The 23,083-nt window shown below is 47.0% G+C and overlaps 1 protein-coding gene across 9 annotated transcripts in view; it reads right to left on the bottom strand.

Moving 5' to 3' along the window:
* The window catches only part of CCDC127 (coiled-coil domain containing 127), a 138,959-nt gene extending 116,992 nt beyond the window's left edge, over window positions 1-21,967 (bottom strand). For 2 of the 9 annotated variants that reach the window (XM_073587722.1, XM_073587718.1), the window contains exons 1-2: window positions 21,815-21,882; window positions 17,279-17,352 (exon numbers count right to left, since the gene is read on the bottom strand). The gene's annotated coding sequence lies outside the window, so the exon portion shown is untranslated. Of the gene's footprint in view, window positions 1-1,160; window positions 1,283-17,278; window positions 17,353-21,814 lie in introns of all 9 variants that reach the window. The other 7 variants (XM_073587723.1, XM_073587720.1, XM_073587716.1 and 4 more) reach the window with 6 other exon arrangements.
* Window positions 21,968-23,083: the final 1,116 nt, after the last annotated feature.

The following is a 23,083-nucleotide window of genomic DNA, read 5'->3' as shown; positions in this document are numbered from 1 at the left end:
GGAGGCGCGGCAGGGGGCGGGGCTTAGCGGCGGCCGTGCGCAGGCCGTCGCTGCGCTCATAAACGCTAGTGTGAAACTAGCCTCAGCTGTTTTTTTCTTGCCATAATACAAATTCTAACAGTCTATTCAGTAGGACTATCACCTGTGTATCCACCATACTTCTGCACAACACAACTGATGGTCCCAACCTCATTTATAAGGCAAGAAATCCCACTTATTAAACCTGACAGGGCACACCTGTGAAGTGAAAACCATTTCCGGTGACTACCTCTTGAAGCTCATCAAGAGAATGCCAAGAGTGTGCAAAGCAGAAATCAAAGCAAAAGGTGGCTACTTGGAAGAACCTAGAATATAAGGCTGTGTGCACACGCTGCGGATTTTGCTGCGGTTCCGCAGCGGTTTTGGCCGCTGCGGACCCGCAGCAGTTTTTGCTGCGGTGTACAGTACAATGATTCCCTATGGGAATCAAAAACCGCAGTGCAGACGGTGCGGAATTTTCCGCGCGGATTATCTGCGGTTTTCAATCCGCAGAAAGAATTGACATGTCAATTCTTTCTGCGGATTCTCCTGCGGTTTGCCATCTCCTCCATTGAGGAGATGAAAAACCGCAGGGCAAAACCGCAGAGCAATCCGCAGGTAAAACCGCAGGTCTTTTGACCTGCGGTTTCACCTGCGGATTGTACAAAATCCGCGCGGATGAATCCGCACCTTTTCCGCAGCGTGTGCACACAGCCTTAGACACACAGTATTTTCAGTTGTTTCACACTTTTTTGTTAATTATATAATTCCACATGTGTTAATTCATAGTTTTGATGCCTTCAGAGTGAATCTACAATTTTCATAGTCATGAAAATAAAGAAAACGCTTTCACTGAGAAGGTGTGTCCAAACTTTTGGTCCGTACTGTGTATGTATATATATACATACATATACACACACACACACACACACACACACACACACACACACACACTGACTTATCTCGGCTAAGATAAAGCCTAGATCCTCAGGCTACATTCACACTATGGGTGTAGCCAGGATCAAACCTTGGGGGGGGGGGGGGCAGAATCTCATACTGTTCCGCAGAATTTCATACTGCGCACCTCAGCTGCTGCAGAACCTCATACTTCACACCCCTACACTTGAAAATAAAGCCTGCACCTTGAGAAGATGTGGTGATGAATGCAGTCTATTTATTCCAACTATCAGTTGATGTTACTGAAGACGAGCAATGCCTGTCCTGGGTGTCCTTTTGGGCAGCTATGAGGTGTACCTGACTGGTGCTAAAAAAAAAAAAAAGGGGTGTTAGTCTGTGTGCTATCCGGCTTTCATTCTTTTTGGTACAGATATGCTATGGATAGACAGATATGGATAAATGGATATATAGATAAAAGCAGATTAGAAATCTGCTCTGCTATTGAAAACATCTATGAGCTCAAAACCTTTCAGGTGATGCGGTTTTTTAAAAAGCTGATCTGCTTTTGCAACTGAAAAACGTATCCTCAAAAAACGCAGGAAAAACGCTGTGTGTGAATGTAGCCTTAGATCAGGAATAGAACAGCCATTTGTAGGACATTTCATAACTTTCCCAAGTTCCTATGAAAAAAATATTCAGCATATTCTGCATTGAACTACTGTACCCAATTTATTATATATTTTAGGTGTCGGTCCATTTTATACCAACTCCACAGCCCTAATAGTAATGGAAATGTATTCGTAAAAATCGGATGCTATACGGATGATTCATATGGGATCCGATTTTTTTTTATTTTTACACACACAGACTTCAACAGGCGAGTCTGATCCAAAATACAGAAGAGACCGATGGGTGCTGTGACATTTCTCACACAGACGTTTTCAAGCTGTAATCTAAATAGCTCAATTCCATAACATTGCTCCTAGTGCTCTGTCTGAGGTCAGGTTTTTTTTTTTTGTAGACAGAACTTGGACAGATATTACAGTTGTGTGAACACAGCCTGACAATACTTGTTATAATAAAGCTTATCTTAACACGTAACAGCAGTTGATCAAGCAATAAATTGGGAACATTGGAAAAAAGTTTTCTCCCACCCCTGCTCCACATGCAGAGATCCACATCACATATGGGCAGGAGCTGACAGGCAGGGGGTGAGAATCCTTATTACAGTCTATGGAGTGGATGTGATAAGCCACAGATCACAGGGGGAGAACTATGGGGGACTTAACTCTTACCGCCCCTGCACAGGACATACAATAGTACAAGCTGGGAGCAAAGAGGGAGGTAAGGGTTAACTCACATACAAAGGTGAGGACTCCAGCCCTCGGGCTGTGAGTGTCAGTGGGCTGCACAAGAACACTTAGGCTACTTTCACACATCCGGTGTGGTTGTTCCGGCGGGGTGCGGCGGAAAGCCGGACCGCCGGATCAGGCGTGCAGCGGTGACAGCGGATGCAGGTGCGGCGCCTGATCCGGCTTGTAAATCATTTAAAGGAGCCGCAGCGGGAGCAAGTGAGAGAGGCAGCACCCGGGAAGCCGGTATGTACAGAGGAGAGGCAGCACCGGGGAAGCCGGTATTAAAGGAGCCGCAGCGGGAGCAAGCGAGAGAGGAAGCACCGGGGAAGCCGGTATGTACGGAGGAGAGAGAGGCAGCACCGGGGAAGCCGGTAAAGGAGCCGCAGCGGGAGCAAGCGAGAGAGGCAGCACCGGGGAAGTCGGTATGTACGGGGGGGGGGGGGGGGGGGAGAGAGAGAGCGCGCTGCGCCGGGCACTTTTGTGGGGTTAAAACTCACAGTGCCCGCGCATGCGCTGTTGAAAAAGCCGGTCCGGCGCTGCAAAAAAAGTTGCAGCCAACGTCTTTAGCCAGGTTTGCCATTTCCGGCAAAAACCGGAGGCGCCATAAGTCCATCGGGCACGATGCGGCGATCGTTACATTCTATGTGCCAAAACCGGATCCAATTCCGGATCCGGTTTTCATACTTTTCGCCGCATCGTGCCGGATTAAAAAAAACGGATATGTGAAAGAGGCCTCAGGGGGCTGGATGTGGCTGGCGGGACGCAGTTTGCCCAGGCCTGTTCTAGAGCATAACTGGTGGTGCAAATGCCATGATTCAGGTACGAATTAAAAAGAAAAAAAGAAAAGCAGCACTCACTAAAGCTTCATGATAAAGTTATTTATTTTGAAAATTTTAGTCATTCATTATATGGACTGAGGCAAGCAGATGAGGTGTATGCACTCATAAAAGAGTCAGTCAGAAATGAAAGACAATCCCTTGTTCACCAATTACCAAAATGTTGCCACGCCAGACAATTCTATCTCCAGCATCTAAGACTAGCAGTGTCTATGACTAGCAGTAAAGTGAATGCTATTCAAAAATGCGGGGTAGTGTCGTCGACACTCATCATCGTCGTCATCACTGGGTCTCGCTGAGCACGGCGCGACTTGGTCGATTCGGATTATCATAGTAGTGACTATCCGACGCCTGTGAATAGCAGAAACTTTACTTCTAGTCATAGATGCTGGAGGCAGAATCAAGGAACGTGGACTACATTGGACCTGTGTGGCAACATTTTGGGTAGTAAATTGGTGAACAAGCCACTGTCTATTGCCTTTATTTCTGTCTTTCAGGTATCCTTTCATGGACTACTTCAGATTCGTTGCATTACTTCAAACCTGTATGTTTTTTTTGTTTTTTTTTTAAATAAATTGGAGAACAAGGGATAGTGTAGGTGATTTTTTATTCAAAGTTTTTTTCTGTGCACTTTTATTTTTGATTACTGGGTTAGTAATGGGGGTGTCCAAAAGACATCTCTCCATTACTAACCCCAGGGGGGTTGATGGCAACTGTGTTTTTTGACAAATCACAGCAGTCATCAGTCCCAACTACTATGGCTGTGATTGCCACTGCCCTAGAGCAAACGGGAAGAGCCAGGCAAAACACCAGAATTGGTGCATCTCATGTGATTCACCAATTCTGGGGTGGCTGCAGGTTTACATTTTTAGGCTGGGAAGGGCACAATAACAAGGAACCTTCTCAGTCTGCTAGTATCATCCCCCAGCTGTCTGCTTTACTTTGGCTGGTTATCAAAACTAGCGGGGGGACCACACATTTTTTTAAAATGTCTTTATTAAAACCATACTAAAAACACCTGCATAAATGTACGTGTTTTCCTGCAAATTTACTGCATCTAATGCAAGTGTATGTGAAAATTCTGCACAAAAGACTGAACGTTCCCACAGGGGTATTTACGCAACATTAAATAAAATAAAAAAAAAAAAAACAAAAAACACTTGGCCTGGGATTTTTTTTTTTTTTATCCCATCCCTTGTGCTTGTACTGTACAACACAGTGAAAATACACCAGCGTTCTGCACGCAGCATTAGTGATCGTGGGCACGCAGACTAACGTCTGCGAAACATGCAGGGTGGGGACTTGAGCATGGCGCTCAAGCACCCAGCGATACTATAGCAAATAACGAGCATACCCACGCACCCTGATGCACCCTTTTGTCTTGCCAAAATCTGACCATTCTGTTTCCATTAAATGAGCAATATTTCTGTATTGATGCCAATTTATTTTATTAACCTAAACCACATTTCGGAGGGTTTCAGGTTTCAAAAGAATAATTTATACAACCAATGGATGAATTTAACGTCAGGTTATAAACTTTTATTTACATAACATGGATAAGCAACATTACTTCTGTCAGGGAGTGTATGCACTGAAGTTACTGTATATGCACTTGTATGGATTGGACTTTTATGTCTGAAGATAGCACATTTAGGCTATGTGCACAAACTGCGGATTTTGTGTGTTTGACGCGTTTTTTTGCAGCGAAAATGCATACAATAAGCAACCCATTGTATTCAATGGCATTCCGCACATGCTGTGCTAATGCTGCGTATTTTTCCACGGCGGAATCGCATTGCGGAAAAATATGCATCATGTTCATTCTTTTTGCGGAATCGTGGGGATTCCGCACACATAAGAATGCATTGTTTCGCTTACTTTCCGCATGTGGCTATGTAGACTCTCCTCCAGGCCCTGGGTATCATTTCCATGTAAAAATAAAAATAAAAATATAGAACTACACTTACCGGTAGTTGGGTTTCTAAGACCCTCCACGACAGCACATAGGAGGTTGCCTCCCCATCCTGATTAGGGACAGGAAACAAGAGGTTAAATAGCCCGCCCCTTCCTCTAGTGTTTTCCAAGGACCACAGAGTGAATGCTTGAAATTTTATTCACATAAGTCACATGAACAAAATTTTGTTGGGGGGGAATTACCCGTGCTGTCGTGGAGGGTCTTAGAAACCCAACTACCGGTAAGTGTAGTTCTATTTTCTCTAATCCCCTCCACGACAGCACATAGGAGGTATACCAAAGGATAATGGTTTAGGGAGGGACCACGGCTTGCAGGACTTTCCTGCCAAAGGCTAGATCTCGTACTGACATAAGATCTAATCTATAATGCCCCGTGAAGGTATGGACTGAAGACAAGGTCGCGGCCTTGCAGATCTGCTCAATGGATGCATCAGCTTTTTCTGCCAAGGAGACGGAGACAGCTCTGGTGGAGTGGGCTTTCAGGGTTACCGGAGGAAGTAGATCCTGGTTCTTATAAGCGGCTATTATTGCTTTTTTGATCCAGTTAGCTAGGGAGCTTTTGGACACTTTCTTCCCCTTGTTTGGTCCGCCATACTGAACAAAGAGATTTGTCTCTTTCAAATAGGTCAGAACTGCTCGCCAGACATCCAGTGAATGGAATCCCATTTCTCTCTCGTCCCTCGGGCTATCACAGAAAGTGGGTAGTATTATTTCCTGGGATCTGTGGAAATCTGAAGACGCTTTTGGCACAAAGGAAGGGTCTAGCCGAAGAATTAGCCTATCGTCCAGAATTTTTAGATGGGGTTCTCTGATGGACAGAGCCTGAATTTCTCCCACTCTCCTTGCCGTTGTAAGGGCTACGAGTAGTGCTGCTTTCCAGGATAGTTTATCTATCTGGGCCTGGTCGATCGGTTGAAATGGAGGGTTTGTTAGACCCTTTAGTACTATATTCAGGTCCAATGCTGGCGCCATGTTGAATTTATTTTGTTGGATTCTGGAAGCTGCTGACATAAACCTCTTGCTTTGCTAGGCTTTGATCAAAGAAAGAACTTAGGGCTGATATTTGTACCTTGGATAACCCATCCTGTAAGAAGTCTAGGATCTTTGCCACGTTGGGGTGGAAGGGATCTATGGGAGAGTGGATCCGAACCATGCTGAAAAGGTTTTCCATATTTTGGAATATATGGCATTTGTGATTGGTTTCCTACTTTTTTGTAGGGTAGCTATCACTGCATCTGAGAGGCCTCTAGCTTTCGGAATTGCGGTTTCAGAAACCAGGTTGCCAAGCTTAGGCTGTGGGGAGCCAGGTGAAAGATGGGACCTTGATGTAGAAGGTCGCGGTCCGTGGGCAGGATCAGGAGACCCTCTGAGTTCATCAGTTTTAGGGCTCGAAACCAGCTCCTTTTTGGCCAGAGAGGGGCGATCAGGATAGTGTTGACCCCGTCTGTCCTGACCTTTTGAAGAGTTTTTGGTATTAGGGGAATCAGCGGAAAGGCGTATGCCAGTCCGAAGTTCCACGGGTGAGAGAAGGCGTCCACCCTTGAGTGTTTCTCGTTTGGCCCTATGGAGAAGTAATGCTTTGTTTTGGCATTCTCCCGGCTCGCAAATAGGTCTACCTCTGGGAGACCCCATTTTTTGGTTAAGGTATGGAATACTCTGATGTTGAGGCTCCATCCCCCTGGATCTAAGTCCGTCCTGCTTAAGAAGTCTGCCTCGGTGTTGTCGGATCCTTTTAGGTAGAGACCTGAAAGGGACTGGAGATTGTGTTCTGCCCAGCTGAATATCCGTGCCGAAATGTTTTGCAGACTTCCATATTTTGTGCTGCCCTGATGACGTAGATGGGCCACAGTGGTCATATTGTCGGGAGTAAATTCGGACATGGGTTCCCTGGACTAATGTTTCTGCTGCCTTTAGGGCTTCTTCTACCGCTCTCAGTTCTCTGTAGTTTGAAGATTGTTTTTCCATGTCTCTGGGCCAGAGTCCCTGGAATATTCCCTGAGATGATACTGCTCCCCAGCCCCGTTTGCTGGCATCTGTTGTGATTGACGTCATGGGATCTTGTATCCAGGGTGTCCCTTTCGCTAGATTTTCCTGGTTGAGCCACCAGTTGAGAGACAGCTTTACGTGCTGGGGTAGGGAGATTCTCGTATTGAGGGTCTCCGGGTCTTTGTTCCAGCGGGAAAGGATGTATCTCTGGAGTATCCTTGAGATTGCTTGGGCCCAGGGGACCGCTTGGATGCACGAAGTCATTGACCCCAATGTTGACATGGCAAACCTTATGGTCACTGTTTTCTGACTTTTTAGAGTCCGAACTTTGATCTCACGCCCACCTGCTTGGTGAATGGAAGAAAGGTATTTGGTCTTGGGAATCCAGGAGTATCCCTAGAAAGATCTTCCTGGTTGACGGATTCAGGTCTGATTTCTCCATGTTCATCCAGCCAAGGGACGTCAGGGTCTGCAGGACTGTTTGTAGGTGTTGTCTTAGATTGGTGTCGGAGGGAGCCAAGACCAAGAGGTCGTCTAAGTAAGGGACGACACAAAATGTGTTCCAAATTATTATGCAAAAAGAGTTTAGGAGTGATAAGGTTAGAATTTTTTTGTTTGTAATTTAAACTCATTGATGGTGATGTGTGTCAGGGCTCTTTATATCACTGAAAGCAATTGCACATACCTGTGCAAATTAGTTTGGCAGGTGTGTCCAAATAAAGGCAAGACTACTTAAGAAGGCTGTTCCACATTATTAAGCAGCCTACATTTTTTGCCAAAATGGGAAAGAAAAAGGATGTGTCGGCTGCTGAGAAGCAACAAATTGTGGAGTATTTAGGTCAAGGCATGACTACAATCAACATTGCCAAGACACTTCATCGTGATCATCGCACAAGAAGTATGTAGCTGATTCCCAGCACACACGTGTGCGTGCTGATAAGGAAAAATTGAGGACTCTTTCCAACAGGCAATTGCGTCAAGTTAAAAGAGCAGCTGCAAAAATACCTTGTCATAGCAGCAGACAAGTTTTTGAAGCTGCTGGTGCCTCCAACGTCCCCCCGAACAACAAGATGCAGGGTCCTTCAGAGGTTTGCAGCTGTGCGAAAGCCATCCTGTCGACCACCTCTATCCACTGCACACAAGCAGAAACGGCTCCAGTGGGCCAAACGATACATGAAGACTTGTTTTGTTCACCGATGAGTGCCGTGCAACGCTCGATGGTCCAGATGGATGGAGTGGAGGATGGCTGGTTGATGGACACCCCATGAAAACACAGCTAAGGCGCCAACAAGGAGGAGGTGGAGTAATGTTTTGGGCTGGAATCATGGGGAGAGAGATTGTCGGCCCCTTTAGGATCCCTGAAGGGGTAAAGATGAACTCCATAATCTATGTGGAGTTTCTAAAACAGCACTTCCTGCCATGGTTCAAGGGGAAGAACTGTGCTTTCCACAGCAAGATTATTTTCATGCATGATAATGCACCGTCTCATGCTGCAAATAACACATCTGCATCTCTGGCTGCTATGGGTATAAAAGAGGACAAACTTATGGTGTGCCCACCATCTTCCCCTGACCTCAACCCCACTGAGAACCTCTGGAGCATCATCAAAAGGAGTGTCTATGATGGCGGGAGGCAGTTCACATCTAAGCAACAGCTCTGGGAAGGTATTCTGTCCACATGCAAAACAATTGAAGCACAAACCATCCAAAAACTGACAAATTCAATGGACGAGAGAGTTCAGAAGCTTCTTTCGAATAAGGGGTCCTATGTGCAAATGTAACATCACCTAGAATAAAGTTTTGACTTGAAAACTGTTTGATTTCATTTTGTAATAAGCTGATAATGCTTATAATTTCACAATTGGCCATTTTTTTGTTCAAAATAAAAATAAAAAGGTTGAAAACTCTGCTGTGCATAATAATTTGGAACATGCATTTTTTGAGTGTATTTTTAAAAATATACTGTTTTCATAGGCAGTTTGTTCAAAAACATTGCAATTGTACTAGAATATTAGATGACTGGAAAATAACAATGACTGCAATTCATATAGGTAATTTAGAGAAAATATGAGGAAATATTTTTTGCATAATTTGGAACACAGTATATCCTTCCCTCTGAGGAATGCTACCACTTCTGCCACTATTTTTGTAAATGTTCGGGGCGGCGAAGAGATGCCGAAGGGTAGAACTCTGAATTGGAAGTGGTGTACTTCCGTGTGTAGAGTGACTGCGAACCTTAGATATTGCCAATGGGATGGATTGATGGGAACGTGGTAATAGACCTCTTGGAGATCTATGGTGGCCATTGCAAAGTCTCGTCCAATCAGTGGTATCGTAGTCTTTATCGATTCCATCTTGAAGCATTGGTACCAGACATATTGGTTTAGCTTCTTCAGGTTGATGATGACCCGGTATTTCCCACTTGGCATTTTTTTTACCAAGAACAGTCGGGAGTAGTGGCCCTGACCTTGTTCCAGTTCTGGAACTGGAGAGATTACCGCTGATGATAGCATCTTTTGGAGCTCGCCGTGTAGAACCTTTTGCAGTTTTGCTGACGGAAGATGTGTAACTTCCAAGTTTTGTGGGGGGCTGGAGGAAAATTCTATTTTTTCTCCCCATCTGACCGAGTCCAGGATTTTTTGGTTTGTTGTTATCTCCTACCAGCTTGGAAGGTATCCCGCAATTCTGCCCCCTACTTGCTTGGCGTCATTTTTTCGTCTCTGAACGGGAATCGTGAAAAATATTCCTGCCTCTTCCGCCTTTTGGGTAGCTCCAGCGTCCCGATTACCCTTTACCCCTGTATTGTGGGGTTTGAGTCTGGGGTGGATGATAGGGTTTTTTCTTTGGAGTTTTTGGCTCAGGAAGGCTTTTCTTTTTGTTGGTCACCTTCTCTAATAATTCGTCCAATGCCGGGCCCAATACGTATTCGCCCTTGAATGGGATGGAGCATAACTTTGATAGGATATCCCCACTCCACATTTTTAGCCACAGGGCTTTGAGTGGTGTTAGAGAGCACGGACATTCTTGTTGCAATACGGACCGACTCCACCGAGGAGTCTGCTAAAAAGGCGGCTGCCTTCTGTAGAAGTGGTAGAGAGGCTAGGAGATCTTCCTTCGAAGTTCCCCTTTTTATATCGTCTCCTAGCTGCTGAAGCCAGAGGTACAGGGTCCTGGTTGCGCAGGCTGATGCAACATTTGTTTTCAAGGAAGTCGCTGAGGTGGCTTCCTAGGACTTTCTCAATAGGCTATCCATCTTTCAGTCCAGCGGGTCTTTCAGCTGTGAGGAGTCCTCGAAGGGTGGCGTAGTCTTTTTAGCTACTCTGGCTACCTGGATATCCACTTTTGGAATCTCAGTCCAAGGTTTCGCGGCTTCTTCGTCCAGGGGAAATCGATCCTTCATTTCGTCCGGGATACTTAGCTTCTTTTCCGGGAGTTCCCATTTTTCCAGGATTAGACTCTGGATATTATCGTGGATAGGGAAAACCATTTTCTTCCAGGATTTCAGGCCGCCAAATAGGCCACCCCGCTCAGTGCAGGATGACCTATCTTCTACCCCCATTGTGTTCCTGACTGCTGAGAGTAGTTCCTCCATATCGTCAGAGGAAAAGAACCACTTCTTATCTTCTGACTGGACTGGGGTTAGTTCACCCTCCTCCCTCCAGTCTGCCGAAACCATCATTCGGGTTCTGAATCTGAGATGTCCTCAGGGGTGTATTTCCTCTTTCTTGAGGTTGAGGGCCCCCCCCCGGATGACTGGGAGAAGGTAGACAGGGACGACTGGATTTCCTGTCGCATCATCCCACTTAATTCCTCTATCAGGGATGGTTGCTCCTCCCGTACTATTTTTGCCGTGCACTGCTGGCACAATGTCTTTTTATAATCGGAGGAGAGTTTTTACCCTACAGATGGCGCATTTTCGGCTTGTAGGTTTTTCTTCCGTTTTTGGTCTAGGATCCTTGTCTCCCTGAAAGAGAGAGGAGGGGGGCCCCTAAGAATGGAAACCAAAAAGGTATATACCCTTTTCCGAGTGTACTCACTGGGCCAGGGTTTGAGCTGGGCTCTGCAGACGCAGCTTTCAGGGAAGGCGCATCTACCATTCAGACGTTTTGTCCTACCTTATGGCGTCTTCCATCAGGGTCCTTAAATAGGAACCGAGATCCAGCTTCCTTTTCCTAATCCAATCGGATGAGATGGCTCCCCCTCAAGTTCCTGGCGCCACTTCCTTTTTTTTTTTTTTTTTTTTTAATGTTCCCACCAAAATGGCGGTGCGTTCCATTGTGGAACGCAAGGAGGAAGCGACGTTGCGTCTCCGGGCCTCGTGGTGCGCGTCACTTCCGGTGCATGCCGCTCAGGAGAGATAGGCATGCGGCGCGTGGGGGAGCTACGGGAGGCCCCCAGCCCCACTCACCATCCAGCGTTGCCAAAGCACCGGAGGATGCTGCGGGTCCCGCCAGCGGCGGGAGCAGGAACAGGGAGGAAGGTGCAGGACGATCGAACCTGGCTGCACGGCTCATGGTAAGGAGAACCCCGGGATGTCGCCGGCCCCATCCACGGAGCGCATAGCACCTCTTCATTCCTGTTTAGGGACAGGAAAACACTGGGGATTAGAGGAAGGGGAGGACTGTTTAACCTCTTGTTTCCTGTCCCTAATCAGGATGGAGAGGCAACCTCCTATGTGCTGTCGTGGAGGGGATTAGAGAAAAAAAGAATTAAAATAAAAAAAAAATCCTGTTATTCTTACCTTCCGGTGTCCCCCCCGCAGCGTTCCCAGGCCTCAGCGATGCTCCAGCCAACTCCCGTTCCCAGTGATGCCTTGCGACAATGACCCGTGATGACGTAGCAGTCTCGTGACAGACCAAAGGGCAGCGTCCAGTTCTGGAAATGTCTGAGTTGTCTGTTTACATATATAGCTACCCTTAGGAATTGCTAGTCTTCCTCATGAATGGGGACATGGTAATATGCATCCTTTAACCCCTTTACCCCCAAGGGTGGTTTGCACGTTCACGACCGGGCCAATTTTTACAATTCTGACCACTGTCCCTTTATGAGGTAATAACTCTGAAACGCTTCCATGGATCCCGGCGATTGACATTGTTTTCACGTGACATATTGTACTTCATGTTAGTGGTAAAATTTCATTCAAATAACTTGTGTTTATTTGTGAAAAAAAACGGAAATTTGGCGAAAATTTTGAACATTTTGCAAATTTTCCAACTTTGAATTTTTATGCTCTTAAATCACAAAGATATGGCACACAAAAAACTTAAGTAACATTTCCCACATGTTTACTTTACATCAGCACAATTTTGGAACCAAAATTTTTTTTGTTAGGAAGTTATAAGGGTTAAAAGTTGACCTGCGATTTCTCATTTTTGCAACACCATTATATTTTTACGGACCACGTCACATTTGAAGTCACATTGAGGGGTCTATATGATAGAAAATACCCAAAAGTGATACCATTCTAAAAACTGCACCCCTCAAGGTGCTCAAAACCACATTCAAGAAGTTTATTAACTCTTCAGGTGCTTCACAGGAATTTTTTGAATGTTTAAAAAAAAAAATGAACATTTAACTTTTTTTCACAAAGAAAAATTACTTCAGGTCCAATTTTTCTATTTTACCAAGGGTAACAGGAGAAATTAGACTGCAAAAGTTATTGTGCAATTTGTCCTGAGTACGCTGATACCTGATATTCCACTGTTTCGGCACATGGTAGAGCTCAGAAGGGAAGGAGCGCCGTTTGACTTTTTCAATGCAAAATTGGCTGGAGTTCAGATTGGACGCCATGTCACGTTTGGAGAGCCCCTGATGTACCTAAACAGTGGAAACCCCCCACAAGTGACCCCATTTTGGAAACTAGACCCCCTAAGGAACTTATCTAGATATGTGGTGAGAACTTGGAACCCACAAGGGCTTCACAGAAGTTTATAACGTACAGCCGTACAATTAAAAAATCATTTTTTCCCACAAAAATGATCTTTTCACCCCCAATTTTTATTTTCCAAAGGGTAAAAGGACCCTAAAAGTTATAGAGCAATTTGTCCTGAGTACGCTGATACCCCATATGTGGGTGTAAACGATTATTTGGGCGCATGGCAGAGCTCGGAAGGGAAGCAGCGCCATTTGACTTTTTTGGCTGGAATTGAGATCGGACACCATGTCGCGTTTGGAAAGCCCCTGTTGTGCCTAAACAGTGGAAACCCCCCCCACAAATGACACCATTTTGGAAACTAGACCCCCTAAGGAACTTATCTAGATGTGTGGTGAGCACTTTGAACCTCCCAGTGCTTGATAGAAGCTTATAACACCCAGGCATGAAAATAAAAAAATCATATTTTTTCCACAAACATGATCTTTTAGTCGCCAATTTTTTTATTTTCCGAAGGGTAACAGGAGAAATTGGACCCCAAAAGTTGTTTTGCAATTTGTCCTGAGTACCCTGATACCCCATATGTGGGAGAAAACTACTGTATGGGCACACGTCGGGGCTCGGAAGGGAAGTAGTGACGTTTTGGAATGCAGACTTTGATGGAATGGTCTGCTGGTGTCATGTTGCCTTTGGAGAGCTCCTGATGTACCTAAACAGTGGAAACCCCCCACAAGTGACCCCATTTTGGAAACTAGACCCCCCTAATGAACTTACCTAGATGTGTGGTGAGCACTTTGAACCCCCCAGTGCTTCATAGAAGCTTATAACGCCCGGGCGTGAAAATAAAAAAAAATCATATTTTTTCCACAAACATGATCTTTTAGTCAATTTTTTTTATTTTCCCAAGGGTAACAGGAGAAATTGGACCCCAAAAGTTGTTTTGCAATTTGTCCTGAGTAGGCTGATACCCCATATGTGGTGGTAAACCACTGTTTGGGCGCATGGCAGAGCTTGGAAGGGAAGGAGCACCATTTGACACTTTCAACGCAGAATTGGCTGGAATTGAAATCAGACGCCATGTTGCGTTTGGAGAGCACCTGATGTGCCCAAACAGTGGAAACCCCCCAATTCTAACTCAAACACACCCCTAACCCTAATCTCAGCCCTAACCCTAACGGGAAAATGGAAATAAACACTTTTTTTTTTTTAAATTTTACTATTTTTCCCTAACTAAGGGGGTGATAATGGGGGGTTTGATTTACTATTTATGGCGGGTTTTTATTTTTGGCTTTGGCAGCTGTCGCATGCTAAAAGACGCTTTTTATTGTAAAAATAGTTTTTGCATCACCACATTTTCAGAGCTATAATTTTTCCATATTTTGGCCCACAGAGTCATATGAGTCCTTATTTTTTGCAGGACGAGTTGACGTTTTTATTGGTACCATTTTCGGGCGCGTGACATTTTTTGATCGCTTGTTATTCCGATTTTTGGGGCGCAGAATGAACAAAAACCAGCATTTCAAGAATTTCTTTTGGGGGGGTGCGTTTACACCATTCCGTGACCGTCCCTGACACATAGTGCCGGGTGTCAGCTGTGATAATCAGCTGACACCCGGCCGCGATCCGCTGCGCTCCCCTCATGAGCACAGCTGATCGCGCTAGACGTACTATCCCGTCCATGATGTCAGAAAGGTGTTAAATACAAAACACTCATAACAGCCCAGGAACAAGTTCTTTATCGCTGTTATTATCGACTGCATTTTGAATGGTCTGTAGACCAGCAGCTTGTTAAGGTCTTTCAGATTGATAGTCCTCAAAGACTGGTCGGGCTTTCTTATCAGAAACAGGGGAGAATAAAATCCCCTCCCCGGCTGCTGAACAGGCATCTCCACCAGCACCCTCTTTTGAAGTAGGAGCAACACTTCTGTTTTCAGGGCCTGTTCTTTCAAGGACCTGGGGGAAAAGATCTTGAAACTGCGCCTGGGAGTGGAAGTGAACTCTAGTCTCAGCCCTGATTTTATTATATTGAGCACCCTGGCATTGGCAGAGAGTTCCTCCCAGGCAAGGAGGAAGTGGGACAGCCTTCCTCCTACCTGGGACTGCCCATCACTTGGAGGATTTCCGATCGAGGAACCCACAAACATGAAACCCTTGCTCTTTGATTTCTTATCTATCCAGTCGCCCTGTTCCTTGGCGGGTCTAAACCACCTACACCTTCTATAAAAGGAACTTTGAGGACAGGACACACTAGGGAAACCTTTTTTCTTGTCTGCTGCCTTATCGAGAATATCGTCTAGCGCTTGACCAAAAAGATATTTCCCCTCACACGGGATAGAGAATAGCCTAGTCTTGGACTGCGCATTCCCCGGCCAGCTTTTGAGCCATAGGGGTCTATGGGCAGAGAGGTTTGCTGACCTTCCTGCTAACCTATCAGAGTCGGTCGAGGCATCAGCTAAAAAGGAAGCTGCTCCCTGCAACAGCAGAAGATCTGCCAGGATCTTCTGTCTTTGGGTGTTGTCTCTTAGATGGTCGCCAAGCTGCTGTAGCCACCCCACCATTGATCTTGCCGTGCAGGTTGCTGCTATCGCTGGCTTTAGCAAGCCTGCCGATGACTCCCAGGCTTGCTTTAGGAAGATCTCTGCCTTCTTGTCCAAGGGATCCCTTAGAGTCACTAGGTCCTCAAAGGGCAACGTAGATTTTTTTCTTTACTGACTTAGCAACTGCGACGCCAATTTTTGGGGACTACTCCCATATGCCCGTCTCCTCATCAAAAGGATATCTCCTTTTGGAAGATAGTAGTGGCCTTTTCCACTCCTTATTAATGAACATCTTGATGTTTTCATTAACCGGAAAGGAATGCCTCTTCTTTTGACCCAAGCCCCCAATGTCCTGAACTGTCCTTGTTGGCTTTGGATCAGATATGCCCATAGTGGACCTTATTGCCCTAACCAGTCTGTCAGTATCCTCAGCTGAAAAGCAGGGTCTACCCCCCGTGTCATCGGAGAAGGAAGAGGAGGAAGACTCCACCGGGTCCAAACTCTCCCCCTTGAACTCTACTGATCCTTCAGACTTTGATGACAGTGGTTCTGGCTTCCCCTCTTCTCTTTGCCCCATCAGGTGTTTTAAGGACTCATGCACCTCCAATCTAATTATGGTTTTTAGGTCCATAGCTAAAAAAAAAAAAAAAACTTATAACCATAACTCGCAGAGGGTACCTCATATAGAAACGCACATAGTCTCATCTTTTCCAGCTTGTCGCTGGCATTCATCCAAAACCAAACTCGAACTAGTTATTCCACACCGTTCAGGAGAAATCCACTTCTCTGGTTCTGTTGGCGCTGGAACCGTGAAAAACATGGGCCATGAAGCTTAGTTGACGCACGTCGCAGAAGTGTAACTTTCGTATTTTTATCATAACCTCGCAGCATTTTATGACCAATTGATTAGATTCTCATTATTGTCTATGAGAGTAGCTGCACATGTTGAAGACAAAGACTCCCTGCTGGGAGGCGGGAAGCCAGGGACTAGTAATTCAGGTTACACTGGTCATGTGTGTGTGAGCTGTGGGGGAGGAACAAGGGGGTGAGTGGCTGGTGTCTCAGGTTACAGGCTGCCAGTGAGTCAAAATATGCAGGGGCAAAGGGAAAAGAAAAGTGGGGGGGGGTCAAGCCCGCACACCGACATAGCAAAGCTCAGTATGCGAATGGAAGATTCTGCAATGTGATAATCAGGGGAATGTTACATTATCGTTACAGCGTGTGAAACTACTGACGCAATGACGTCATCTGTGTATCGCAGAAGAGTCAGCGCATTGGAGACAGCAACAGGAGCAGATTGCTGGGAACGGGACCGAGGTGAGCATGTTTGTTTTTTTCTTCTTCTCATATGTATGAACATGGGGGTCATGCCGCATATACATGGGGAGGCTGTGTGGGGGTACAAAAATATATAGGGGGGTGTCAGCATACTTGATTATGCTCAATATTAAGTGATAATATTAAATTATTAATTGTGAGTAGAATTAATTTCAAGCTATTGGTTAGGCCCTCCACAACAGTCATGGTCTCTCATGTGGCCTCTCGGGAAAATTAATTGCCCACCCCTGTTCTATACTATAGGAACCATTAGTTTGTAGTTCCAAGATATAAAAGTGTACAGGTCACGTGAAGGACACTTAGGTGCAGGACGGATTTACAGTAACAGGCTAGGTAGCCCAAACCAAAGATAACTATAAATTTGTGACTTGACATAAGGTGGACATGGCTTCTGGGATGCTCAAAAGCCACAAGTGCCAAGATGATCATCTCCAATCCATTGTGGGGATTGTGCCAGATCACTCACCTCATCTATCTTTCACTTCACCGATCCATCTACATTTTAGGAATAACCATGAAAACGTTTATTCCACATGTTGTCTGTTGTCATAACAGCAGGGCCGAAGGAAAAAAAAAAAAAAACACAGTGAGCACAACTGGAGGATGGTGCTAAAGGTTAGGTTCCCAAACCGTAAAAGTAGAAGTTATAAACTTAGCACTCAACTTGGATGTGATCAAAAAGATTTATTGTAGTACGCATACAAAACGTTTCGGTCAATTGCGACCTTCAGTTACGTGCTGTATTAGGTATTCAGCAGGGGATTATATAGCCCTTGAATAGCTCGTTGTACTCATAATACAGTATGTCTGTCAGCATGAGTTAACTTATTTATGTGGACTGATGGGGCATATGTGCCTCCAGATACAGAATCCGCCGCAAGTCAGCAGGGCCAGCGTTAGGGGCAGACAGCCCAGGCAGTTGCCTAGGGCCCCCGTTCCCCTAGCTAGCGGCACATAACGCAGCCGCTATGAGGCCCATGAGGCAGGGGGGCCCGCCTGCCCCCAGAGCTGACTCCACCGCCGCCGCATTGAACTATACCTGCGTCTGCCGGTACAGTTCAAAGCAATGATGGATGAGAGAGCGTCAGCCAACGCTCCTTCTCCCATCATTCCCCACTCTGCCTCTGACACTGCGGGTGCATGATGACGTCTTCGAGCACTCACTGTGTGCAGGCAGAGCAGAAGCTGAGACAGGAGCAGCGCGGGCACGAGGAGAGGTGAGGAGTGTGTTTTTTTTCAATGCAACAGTACTGGACTGTGGGGCCACTCTCGGGGGGGGCTGCATAGTATACCACGTGGGGCTGGGCTGCATACATTATTGTCTATGGGGGAGGCTGTGATATATAATATGGGGGCTAAATTATATAATTATATTCTATGGGGAGGTGGGCTGTATTATATTCTTTTCGGGGCTACATTATATTCTTTGAGTGGGCTGTATTATATTTATTCCATGGGGGTGATTGCATCATACCCTATGAGGGGGCTACATTGAATTCTAGGGGGGGGGCTGCATTATATTGTATGGGGGCTAGATTATACTGTATGAGGGGGCTACATTATATTCTATTGGGGCTGCATTATATTATATGAGAAGGGCTACATTGTATTCTATGGAGGGGATATATTTTACTATACAAGGGGCTGCATTATACTCTGAGGGGGTTGCCATATATTCTATGGAGGGGCTGAATTATACTATAAGAGGGGGGCTGCATTATATTCTATGGGAGTTACATTATATTGTATGGCGGGGCTGCATTATACTGTATCGAGGACTATGGGGAATACATTATACTATATGAAGAACTATGGTGTGCATTATACTGTGGGAAGTGAATTGTACTACATGGATGACTGGCGGTGTATTATACTATATGGAGGACTATGGGGCACATTATATTATATAGAGGACTATGGGGTGTAAACTGTAGATGTGCTGCTGATAACATGATACTGTATGGTGATCTGATAGTAATCGTTCTGTCCCCATCATTCTCTCTCAGATGGTGCAAAGAGGCCGAGAAACAAGTGTTGAACCACTTCAATATTGTCGATCACACTCATTTAGCGGCCTGAACTCAGCGCATGTAACTACAACCGAAATGCTTCTGTGTGATGTGCAATATGTTAGCATTTGGGGCCCCATTTTAAACTTTGCCTAGGGCCCCACTTTGCCTAAAACCGGCGCTGCATAACAGATGTCGACATAAGTAAGGCCTCTTTCAGACATCCGGTGTCAGGGGTCCGACGGCCTGCGGCGAATAGCCGGGCCGCCGGATCTGGCCTGCAGCGGTGACACCGGATGTACATGCGGCCCCTGATGCGGCTTGGAGGACATTTAAAGGAGCCGCAGCACCGGGGGTCGAGAGAGCCAGCCGGAGAGAGATCGGGAGGCGAGAGAGCAGCCAGAGAGACAGCGGGGGACGAGAGCAGACAGAGACAGCGGGGGACGAGAGAGCAGCCAGAGAGACAGCGGGGGACGAGAGAGCCAGCCAAAGAAAGGTATGGAGCATATGGAGAGAGAGGGAGAGGGAGAGGGAGAGAGAGATGCGCGCCGGGCACTTGTGGGGTTAAAACTCATAGTGCCCGGGCATGCGCAGTTGAAAAAGCCGCTCCGGCGCTGCAAAAAAACGTTGCAGCCAACGTTTTTTGCAGACGCCGGACGGCGCATGTTTGCCGTATCCGGCAAAACCCGGAGGCGCCGCATGTCCATCCGGCATGATGCGGCGATCATTACATTCTATGTGAAAAAACCGGATCCAATTCCGGATCCGGTTTACACAAATTTCGCCGCATCATGCCGGATTTAAAAAAACGGATGTGTGAAAGTAGCCTAAATCTAATATATAAAGCTCAAGTGTGTGTATGTATATGTGTATGTCCGGGATTGGCATCCGCACCGTCGCAGCTACAGCCACAAAATTTGGCACAGTCACACGTCTGGACCCCGAGAGCGTCCTAGGCTATGTTGTGAGGTGAAATTTTAACCCCGCGTGTTCCAATTCACCAAACAATTTTGCCCCTATCTACATAATGGGGAAAAAGTGTGTGTATCAAGCCCCGCCCCTCATTATGTCATAAAGGTTGCCAAGGCGAAGCTGATGTCATCATAGGTTGCAAGCCCCGCCGCTCATTATGTCATAATGGTTGACTATGGGATGGAGGATGTGTAATGGGTATATGGGCACTGGACTATGGGATGGAGGATATGTATGACGGGTATATGGGCACGGGACTATGGGATGGAGGATGTGTGATGGGTATATGGGCACTGGACTATGGGATGGAGGATGTGTGATGGGTATATGGGATGGAGGATATGTATGATGGGTATATGGGCACGGGCCTATGGGATGGAGGATGTGTGACGGGTATATGGGCACGGGCCTATGGGATGGAGGATATGTATGATGGGTATATGGGCACGGGACTATGGGATGGAGGATGTGTGACGGGTATATGGGCACTGGACTATGGGATGGAGGATATGTATGACGGGTATATGGGCACTGGACTATGGGATGGAGGATATGTATGATGGGTATATGGGCACGGGACTATGGGATGGAGGATGTGTGATGGGTATATGGGCACTGGACTATGGGATGGAGGATATGTATGACGGGTATATGGGCACGGGACTATGGGATGGAGGATATGTATGACGGGTATATGGGCACGGGACTATGGGATGGAGGATGTGTGATGGTATATGGGCACTGGACTATGGGATGGAGGATGTGTGATGAGTATATGGGCATGGGACTATGGGATGGAGGATATGTATGATGGGTATATGGGCACGGGACTATGGGATGGAGGGTATGTATGATGGGTATATGGGCACGGGCCTATGGGATGGAGGATATGTATGATGGGTATATGGGCACGGGCCTATGGGATCGTGGATATGTATGATAGGTATATGGGCACGGGACTATGGGATGGAGGATGTGTGATGGGTATATGGGCACTGGACTATGGGATGGAGGATATGTATGACGGGTATATGGGCACTGGACTATGGGATGGAGGATATGTATGACGGGTATATGGGCACGGGACTATGGGATGGAGGATATGTATGACGGGTATATGGGCACGGGACTATGGGATGGAGGATATGTATGATGGGTATATGGGCACGGGACTATGGGATGGAGGGTATGTATGATGGGTATATGGGCACGGGACTATGGGATGGAGGATATGTATGATGGGTATATGGGCACGGGCCTATGGGATCGTGGATATGTATGATAGGTATATGGGCATGGGACTATGGGATGGAGGATATGTATGACGGGTATATGGGCACGGGACTATGGGATGGAGGATATGTATGATGGGTATATGGGCACGGGACTATGGGATGGAGGGTATGTATGATGGGTATATGGGCACGGGACTATGGGATGGAGGATATGTATGATGGGTATATGGGCACGGGACTATGGGATGGAGGATATGTATGATGGGTATATGGGCACGGGCCTATGGGATCGTGGATATGTATGATAGGTATATGGGCATGGGACTATGGGATGGAGGATAATTATAATTTGCTATAACTAACCAAAGTTAGTTAATATGCCCGGGCAGCGCCGGGCTCTTCAGCTAGTTCAAAATAAAAAAGGACTAATTCTGCAAATTCGCTAGAAATCTAGCCTCATGTATTTCTCTAGTTGCAAACGGCATGCTGAGGGTCCACAAGACGCCCGCCCGGCACACCGAGGGTCCACAAGACGCCCGCCCGGCACACCGAGGGTCCACAAGACGCCCGCCCGGCACACCGAGGGTCCACAAGACGCCCGCCCGGCACACCGAGGGTCCACAAGACGCCCGCCCGGAACACCGAGGGTCCACAAGACGCCCGCCCGGAACACCGAGGGTCCACAAGACGCCCGCCCGGCACACCGAGGGTCCACAAGACGCCCGCCCGCCAGTGTAAGAGGCGTAGCCATCACAGTCCCTCATTACTGACAGTTCAGTAACTCACCAGCTGCTGCTTCCCACCAGAAACCTGCAAGCGAAAACCACGCCCCGCTCACTGCTCTCTCAGCCACACCTCCACGTCACACGTACGGACCGCACCATTTGTAAACTTCTATAGGGGCACTAAAGGAAGACTCAAAGTCAACTCCGTAAATAACTAAAACGAGAAGCTCATTGTTTTCTGCTTATTCTATAAACAGTGCACTGTGCTATTATGTCTGCAATCTTCACTTGAAGTCACTGAGCAGTAATACATTAGCTACACTGCATTACCGGTCTTTGTTTGATTGGCTGCTTTAATAAAGTTAATTTAAAAAAAGTGGACTGGATTGTGACGTAACCGCTGCACGTGATGTTCGTGATTGCGAAGCTGCTCCAGTTTGTTTACAACTCAGAGGTTAAGAAGATGAGAATCAGCACAAGGGGCTGCAGCATTAGTGGGGCGTCACTGAGAAGGGGCGGCAGCATTAGTGGGGCGTCACTGAGAAGGGGCAGCAGCATTAGTGGGGCGTCACTGAGAAGGGGCAGCAGCATTAGTGGGGCGTCACTGAGAAGGGGCAGCAGCATTAGTGGGGCGTCACTGAGAAGGGGCAGCAGCATTAGTGGGGCGTCACTGAGAAGGGGCAGCAGCATTAGTGGGGCGTCACTGAGAAGGGGCAGCAGCATTAGTGGGGCGTCACTGAGAAGGGGCAGCAGCATTAGTGGGGCGTCACTGAGAAGGGGCGGCAGCATTAGTGGGGCGTCACTGAGAAGGGGCGGCAGCATTAGTGGGGCGTCACTGAGAAGGGGCAGCAGCATTAGTGGGGCGTCACTGAGAAGGGGCAGCAGCATTAGTGGGGCGTCACTGAGAAGGGGCAGCAGCATTAGTGGGGCGTCACTGAGAAGGGGCAGCAGCATTAGTGGGGCGTCACTGAGAAGGGGCAGCAGCATTAGTGGGGCGTCACTGAGAAGGGGCAGCAGCATTAGTGGGGCGTCACTGAGAAGGGGCTGCAGCATTAGTGGGGCGTCACTGAGAAGGGGCAGCAGCATTAGTGGGGCGTCACTGAGAAGGGGCGGCAGCATTAGTGGGGCGTCACTGAGAAGGGGCTGCAGCATTAGTGGGGCGTCACTGAGAAGGGGCGGCAGCATTAGTGGGGCGTCACTGAGAAGGGGCTGCAGCATTAGTGGGGCGTCACTGAGAAGGGGCTGCAGCATTAGTGGGGCGTCACTGAGAAGGGGCTGCAGCATTAGTGGGGCGTCACTGAGAAGGGGCTGCAGCATTAGTGGGGCGTCA

Source organism: Dendrobates tinctorius, unplaced genomic scaffold (assembly GCF_039654945.1).
Source record: "Dendrobates tinctorius isolate UK_male_01 unplaced genomic scaffold, ASM3965494v1 ptg000102l, whole genome shotgun sequence".
Taxonomy (NCBI): Eukaryota; Metazoa; Chordata; class Amphibia; order Anura; family Dendrobatidae; genus Dendrobates; species Dendrobates tinctorius.
This window is presented reverse-complemented; position numbering and strand designations above follow the sequence as displayed.